Below are 9,342 nucleotides of genomic sequence, written 5' to 3'. Positions count from 1 at the left end.
ACATTGAAAAGGCATTTGATACAAACCATTAATAATGAACTTTCCAATGCATCTTATTAAGATAATAAAATCTTTTCTTAGTTTAAGGAAATTCAAAGTTTTTGTCAACAATTGTTTGTCTGAAATAAATAATATTGAAGTTGGTTTTCCTCAAGGATCAGTTCTTGGTCCGATCTTATACATTTCATTAACATCTGATTTTCCCAGATGAACATACTTTGCAAAGGGAATTTTTGCAGAGTATACCTGTATTAATGGCTCAGATTCAGTTGATTCCGTAATAGAAACCAATCTTCAATTTGATTAAAATACAATACAAGAGTACTTCAATGTTTGGAAGATAAAATTAAATGCTTCTAAGACGCAGGCAGTCTTTTTTACAAGGAAAAGAAAAGCATGCCCCTTGTATGCCCCCTGTAAACTGGGAAAAAGGGCTAAATATCTAGGAATTCATCTTGAAAAAAACTCACTTTTGGAATACATATACAACATTTAATTAAGAAAGTTAATCTACCTATTAAAATTCTCTACCCATTCATAAATCGATGCACGGTCCAAACGAAGCATCAAAAATAAACTCATAATTTTCAAATCCATATTCCAAGCTATTATGTTTTAGGGGTCACCAGCTTGGGGAAAATCTTCAAAACACACCTTAGAAGACTTCAAATAAGCCAAAATAAATTATTGAAAATGATGTTAAATCTACCGTGGCATTTTTTCACTTTTGAATTACACACCACAACAAACATTGATTTTGTGCAGGCAAGAATTAATAAATTATATGAAAAATAAAAATTCTCTTGTGAGCCTTCTGATAATTTACCTATGTATATAAAATTTTATATTATAACAGTTGTACGAGTATATGTACTTGTATTAATTATAATCAACTTTATATTTATTAAAAACCTATCTGTCATTTGGTAAATTTGTTTACTTAATTATATTTGATAAACATTCTTAAATTCCTGTTAACCTGTTGATACTTTTCTCTTTTCAATGTATGTGCAGTTCTATTTATATACATACATCTATATATTTATTTAACTTGTTTTTCTCGTTAATTATTTAGTTATTTATCTGACTATTTATTTATTTACAATTATTTATTTATTTGTGAATTTATTTAATTATTAAGTTATTTATGTATTTATCTGTTTACATATATATTTTTTATATTTATTTATTTAATTATTTCTTAAGTGATACTAACTGCTATACTATTTTTAGTTGACTATAAGACTGATTTTGTAAATATTGATCATACATACTTTAATACTTTTAATTGCAAAATAACTACTGGTACATACATATAACTTGATTGAGATATATTCATCTAATATTTTATCTACCCCCCTACCCCCCTTCTTTCGTCTCTTCTAAGACGATCAATTATTGTATTACCTATGTATTATTATTGATATTATTTTGAATGAAGGTTTTGTTGTTGCTTTTCCTTCGAATTAATTTAAATTTTAATCAAAACTTAATTTTAAAAAAGAGGCTGGTATGCGACCCACACTGATAACTTCCCATCCCGTCTGTCGATTTGTCTTACTTAAAAGTTTGTCTATATGTACTCGTATCAATTTTTACTAAATTTGCGTACTATTTTATGTAGATTTTATTTTTTATGAAAAAACGGACTGTTGGATTTGTATACAAAAATTACTGAAAGTCGAAAACAATGTTTTCTATGAAATAAAATAAGTTTAAAGACAATATTTTTAGTTTTTGAAAAGCGATTTGAGTCCAAGGTAAATGTTAACCAAGTTTTAGTATTGTTTTTTTTTTATAGTTTTATTTTTGAAGACAAAGTTATTTTTCAGGTGAAATTTTTAATCTTAAAATAGTTTTTAACTTCCCACAGACGCTAGAGACTTGAATTAAATTTTGTAAAACACATTGACCAGTGATATCAAAGAATTATATTTAAAAAAAAATCAATATAACGGTTTTTTATAAATCAAAAAAACTGAATAAAAAAATTTGTCACCTCCAAAATTTTATGACTAAAATATGATTTCTTCTCCAAAACAAATTTGTGCATCGAAGAATAATGTTTTTGACATCTGATAAGATTTTGAGAAAAATCGAATTGACAGTTTTTTTTATAAAAAATAAAAATCTAAAAAAAAACATTACTCAAAGTCGGTAAAAATTGAATATCGATTCAAATATGTTTTCAAAAATTTAAAATTTAGGCTTTAAACTTATTTTATCTTATAAAAAATATTGTTTTCAACATTCTGAAAAATGTTGAGAAAAACCGAATCGACTGTTTTTTTTTTACAAAAATTAAAAACATAAAAAATTAATAAAAGACGGTAAAAATTGATTTTCGCCTCAAATATCTTTTCAAAACTTTGAGATATCAGCTTTATTTCACTTTTATCTTTTAAAAAATATTGTTGTCAACATTCAGAAAAATTTTGAAAAAAAATCGAATTGACAGTTTTTTTTCACAAAAAATTAAAAAAACAAAAAAAAATTAACAAAAGTTGGTAAAAAATGATTTTCGGCTCAAATATCTTTTCAAAAATTGTAGATATTGGCTTCAAACTACTTTTATCTTTCAAAAAATATTATTGTTAACATTCAGTAAAATTTAAAAAAAATCGAATTGACAGTTTTGGTATAAAAAATTAAAAATCTAAAAAAAATTTTACATAAATTGGTAAAAATTGATTTTCGAATCAAATATCTTTTCAAAAATTGAAAATATTGACTTCAAACTAATTTTATCTTATAAGAAATATTGTTTTGAACATTCGGTAAAATTTTGAAAAAAATCAAATTTACAGTGTTTTTACAAAAAATAAAACTCCAAAAAAACAATACTAAAACTTGGTAAAAATTTTCTTTCGACAAAAATTTAAAATATTGGCTTCTAACTTATTTTATTTCACAGAAAATATTGTTTTCAATATTTAGTAATTTGTATATAAAAATTCAACAGTTCGTTTTTTCATAAGAAATAAAATCTATAAAAAATAGTACGCAAATTTGGAAAAATTGATATGAGTACATATACTCAAGTAGAACAAAATTCCAAAATACACCAAAATATTTGGGGTATATTTTACACTTTCGTGATATACATTTTGAATATAAAAAATACACCACTTTTTGGTGCAATATTTAAACATTTAATTTAGATTCAGTGTAAATTATACCGCGTCACCGTTTAAAATTTGCACCAGCTGTGCAAAAAGTATACCGAATTTTGGTATTTAAATTGTGCTAGTGGTATAGAAATTGTTCTATTAACTAGAATAAATAATACTCCAGAGGTGTATATTATGTTCTTAAAATAAGCGCTTACACCTCAATGGTATAAAATGTACACCACTTTTAGTAGAAAATCTTTCCCAAGAGCGTGAAAAATACACGATGATTTGATGGATTAAATATACCATTAGTGTAAAAAATCCAAAACTCAGAATTCATTTTGAAACAAAATATACACCGAAGTTTATTTCTTTTGTATGAAACTAGTTTGATGAATTAAAATTTACACCATTATTTATTTCCTGATGGAAAATGTATATAAAAGAATTTCGATCTTTCTACGATTCTAATACATAATATGTGCGCAATAAAATCATGAATTAATATGAATTTAAGTGTCTCATTTCAAAACGAAGTACATTCTGTCGACTGATTTTCGGACCTACCCCATCTAAAAATCGAGCGCCTTAATAATTTTACTTAATTAAAGCTTTCTAAATGGATTCGTGAAAATTAATTTTTCAAAATTCATAGTTTTTTGGTTGTTCTTATTTTTTTTAAATACGTGCTGTTGAAAAAGAGTCGGAAATACCAAAAAAGGGGAATTATTCGCTCGAAATATATAATAAAAAAATTAATAATAGTCTTCAATTTGAAGATGGCGGCCAGTGGAATCTCATGTTTACCTTAATATTTTTTGAAAAATATGGCTGCCGTGTAAATAAAATGCACGACTGGGTCGCACGAACTTGCTCCTGTATGCTAAGAGTATGTTTAAATAAAATGCACGACTGGGTCGCACGAACTTGCTCCTGTATGCTAAGAGTATGTTTAAAAAAGTACTTATATAAGATTTAAAAATATACCTGTAAATTAAGTTTGTCTTCAAAGATATAAATGCCATTATGTACAATTGTACATAATGAAAACCATAGTACTCTCATGAGCAGAAACTTTTAAGGCGACCAGATGCATAGTCGTTGGCGTGGCTTTAGTATCGAAAGTGGAGAAATTCAGCGGGAGCGAGAGAAAAATATTATTTTCATTCCCATAAGCAGCCAGCAGAAAAAGGGAGATAATTAATTTTCGACCCAAAAAGTCTACAAAATTTCCTTCATTCTACTTGAGTCTATCCTTGAATATATTTTCACATAAAGAGCTTCCATATGAAGGTTGATGAATTTGTTTTTGTTTTATTTATATCAATGCACTTTATATAAAAAACAAAATGGCTTAATATTGTATCTAATAAGGGGATGAAACAAACTTTTGTATGCATAAGTCAGCTGTTTAGGATCTTTTACCGATATTTGTTTTTATTTACATTCATAAGTCTTGTTTTACTTGTGTACGATCTTTGTATATGAAAAATGGTTTCTATTACCTATAAAGCTACAATGCGATTCATATAGTTTCAACTGGTTCCTTAAAAGCTTTTTTCCTTTAGATAGCTTTATTGTAATTTCATCTTAGAAGAACCAGGATGGAAAATAAATAAGATAAGAAAGAGGCAGACCATGAAAGTTTAAATTGTAAGGCGATCGCCTATTGGTTGTGTAGTTAGGTAACAGGTAGATGTCTAAAACGACCATAGAATAGTTCACTTGGCGTGTTTAGCTTTATGCAGATAGATAGATAAGGACATGTTCATGATGATAATGAAGGAATGTTATTGGTAGCTAAAAGGTATATACTACATTCCTTATTTACTACAAGTTTTCAGGGCAAACATGGAATTTGTACGTTCAGTTTATTTATTTTGTTAAAGTTTAAAAAAAATAACCAGCATACGAACAAGAAGGTACAAGAAATTGCTATTCATGTGTTGTTTACAGCCAGGCTTTTGAGCGTTTTGGATTTTAGTTATGAAGTGAAACGTAAGCAGTAGTTGTAGAACTTGTACGTAATACCTTTATAAGTAGTTATAATGTGTATACGTTGAAAAAGCGATTCTAATAGAAATTACATATACTTTTTCTGGCCCGTTTCATTAACTTGTACTAAGTATTTATTCTTTTATATAGGCGAAGGCAAGTAAATCATGTGTGAAACAACCTTATTCGTAAATAATAATATTTTAAAATCACATTACAAAGGCACCAAGAAAATACTTCTTGATAGACACTTTGAAATAGATTGTTGATTAAATATATCATATCCGATACATTTGCGCTACATGGGCGGCCATATCGTTGGTATGTACAATAATTTTAGTTATAAAAATACATAAATATGTACCAAATGCACTAATTTAGATAAAAGCTAGGAATGTAATTGCAATTTTGTCAAAATAATGCGCTATTTCGGGCTCATGCAGTTAAAATCTTAAAAAAAAAAACTATTTTAAGATTCAAAATTTCGCCCGAAAAATAAGTTTGTCTTCAAAAATTTAAATGCCACTATATAAATAAAAAAACCTTTTTTTTTTCAAATTTTTTTTATGAAAATCGTTAGAGCGGTTTTTTTTTAAATTAATTTTTTATATATAAAATTTTTCAATTTTGTTCTAAAAATATTTTTGATACGCAGTTGTTTAGAGATTGTTAATATACGCTATACATTTGAATTTCGTAAAAAAATGTTGACCCGTTTTTGAGATATCGAATTTTGAAAAAATAAAATTCAATATTTTTTTAAAAATCCAAACAATAAAAAATTGCACTTTTGATAATTAAATATTGTTAAAGCAATATAAGAGCTTATTCAGAAAAAAAATTATTGAAATCGGTGTATAAATTGCTGAGAGAATTAAAAAAACAAAATAAAGGTTCTATGAGCGGTACCTTTCCTGAGCAATACAAAAATTTGCTTTTCTTATTAAAAGAAGCCAAGTTAAAAAATAAAATTTTGGAGAAAATTTAAAGAAAATCTATCGGTTTGTTTTTGAGAAAATTCGAATTTTCGTTTTTTGACCAAAAAAATTGTATGGTGGCCACTGTTAGTTTTGATCTTAAAAAAAAATGAAAAAAACGCCTAACGCGAATCTGCTCAAAACCTTAACTTCCAAGTTTGAACTCAATCGACCCAATGGTTTAGGCTGTAGGAGCGTGGACAGAAAGACAAAACCGACCGGACGGAATCGCGGGACCCACTTTTTTCGGCTTCTCTACCATCGTAATATCATGTTTGATTAAAATCTCGAGTTCGAAATTTTGCACGAATGCAAAACTTGCCATATAGTTCCTATATGTAGCAAGTAAAAATACACTGATTCGTGAATCTAGAGAATAAAATGCACTAATTTAGAAAAACAAGAAAAAAATACACCACTTGAGACAATTATATGCCATCTTCTATTTTCGGTACATTTATTTTGCTGAAAACTGTGCAAAATATTCACTGATGTGTATCAATTTGAGAAAATGGTATAGAAAATCACCAAGTCAAAGGAGAAATGAAAAAAATGCACCATTGTGCAAAATATATACAGGAATATTTTTCACTATGTTTAATGTATTCTAAATGGTGTAGGAAATGTCTAAAAATTCATTCAAAACAAAAATAAAATTTGTTCATAAGAAAGAAAAATATTTATTAATATTTAGAGACATATGAAGTAGAAAAATATTTATTTATATTAAGGTACATATGTATTTGCATTAGTAATTTTTAAGTTTTAATTTTAAGCTTTAGGTCGCAACATTCGACACGGCTTCCACTAACTAGCATCGCTCAAATTTGCCGGTGTATGGAATGGTGCAAATTCTACCAAAATAGTGTATTTATTAGACCCATTCTCTTTGTTGTGTACATATTTCACCAAAAAATAGTGTAAATTACACCTCTTCCCTGTGTGGTGTATTCATTCAAGTATATTCTATTAAAATAGTGTATTAATTACACCCATCGTTATGTGTGGTGTTTTTGTCTATACCAAACTAATGAGTGTGTTTAAGGTACACCAAACTCTCTGTAAAAAAATAAACAATGCACGAGATGATCTTTCTTTACAGCATATTTCAAATAACAATTAAATGGAGACTGAATATATTCAGTCTAAGTTCAATAATATTTTCATATTTATTTTTCACACCATTTATTTCAGTGTATTTAATTTCCACGGGGTTTAAATCTTCCACCAAAATATAATTGCCATTTCAGATAGTGTATTTTATCTACTAAATAAAGTGTACAAAATATACAACTTTGGTTTGTTTCAGAATCGAATAACTTTATGCACCATTAATGGTGTATTATAAAAACATCTAAGAATCAGTTTATTTTGTACACCGAATTTAAAAAAAATGGTAAAATTTTGCACAGAAAAGTCAATGGTGTATTTTGATTACCGGCACATTTTGAAAAATACACCAAAATATTAAATGTTTTTTCAATTTTCTCAGTTTTGCACCAAAATTATTGAACATACACCAAAATATGCACCAGTGTGCTACTTGAGTAGACAAACTCTTAACCGTTATGATTTTTCTTTTTTTTTTTTTGAAAATCGTTGGAGCGGTTTTTTTTTAAATTAATGTTTTATTTATAAAATTTTACAATTTCGCTCTAAAAATATGTTCGGTAGGCAGTTGTTTAGAGCTTAAAAATATACGCTACACATTTGAATTTTTTAAAAAAATGATGACCCGTTTTTCAGATGTCCAGTTTTGAAAAAAAATTAATATTTTTTTAAAAATCCAAACAATAAAAAATTGTACTTTTGAAAATCAAATATTGTTAAGGCAATATAAGAGCTTATTGAAAAAGAAAGTTATTGAATTCAGTTCATAAGTTGCTGAGAAAATTAAAAAACAAAAAAACGGTTCTATGAGCGGTACCATCTCTGAGCAATACAAACATATGTTTTTCTTATTAAAAGAAGCCAAGTTAAAAAATAAAATATTAGAGAAAATTTAATAAAAATCTATCGGTTTGTTTTTGAGAAAATTCGAATTTTCGTTTTTTGACCAAACAAATTGTATGGGGCCACTGAAAGTTTTGATCTTAAAAGAAATGAAAAAAATGCCCAATGCTTTTTTCGACTTCTTCTCTACCACCGTAATATCATGTTTGATTAAAATCTCTAGTTCGAAATTTTGCACGAATGCTTGCCATCAGTTCCTATAGTTCGCAAGTAAAAATGATCTGATATACAAATTTAGAGACGATATTCGGACTCAGGACATCTTAATGCTTAAAGAAAATATTATTTTGCTTTTGCTATTTGTTTTGATCTTTTCAACTACACAAAAAAGTAAAATGCAGCTTTTATTTTAAATACATTTTCAAACCCAACCACAAAAATCAAACGATAGCGCAACGAATACAAAATAACGGACATTTCTACAGATCATCTCACGAACACGAACGAACTTAATTTCTCTTCTTTCTTTTATTCTACAAAAAAAAAACTCGACTTGGAAATTGAACTGAAATTTCATTATATATCAAACACAAATTTTATATATTTTTTATTTTTTTTCTTAGCGATCGCGTAAAAAACCGCACCGTATTATCCAACTTAACTAACGAATGAAGTCTATTTTTATAGAGAAGAGAACACAGAAAATAACGAGTACCAACGATCGGCCTGCGAGTATGCAATGACTTTTGTGTTAGATAATTCGAGCTGTTTAGTTTTTTTTGTTGAAAATTCTTATTTGAATGTTTTCAGTTGGATTTGAATTTCATCTAAATGAATATTGTGTTCACCTATTTCAAAGGGGTCCAATCGAGTTAAGTAAAGGTTTTTGTTAGTCAGTAGCATTCCAGCATCCAGAAAAATTTCAAAACATTGATATTATGTATGCTTTAAGTCTTTTGACACTTTAATTTTTGATTTTAAATTTTCAAATAAAATGTCTCGTAACTTAATTTACTCACTCAGTTTGTTTATTTTTACGTTTAATAGATTAAGAAACCGCATAAACATAGGTTTCGTCATGTTTATTGTAAGACTCCAGATTATAGTTTTAAAATGTCTGTGAATAACATGAACTGAAGATTAATTTAGCAAAGACAAAATCAGAACTTACCAAGGAACTATGAATATGACCTTTGTCTTCGGTCTAAGGGTTCGGAACGCATTTAAAATCATTATTCCTAAAATATTCATAGTGAGTTTAAGAAAAACGTGTTTGACTGTGAACATATAAAAGCCTCAACCTT

The sequence above is a fragment of the Eupeodes corollae genome, chromosome 1 (genome assembly GCF_945859685.1).
Source record: "Eupeodes corollae chromosome 1, idEupCoro1.1, whole genome shotgun sequence".
NCBI lineage: Eukaryota > Metazoa > Arthropoda > Insecta > Diptera > Syrphidae > Eupeodes > Eupeodes corollae.
Note: the sequence above shows the minus strand (reverse complement) of the source record.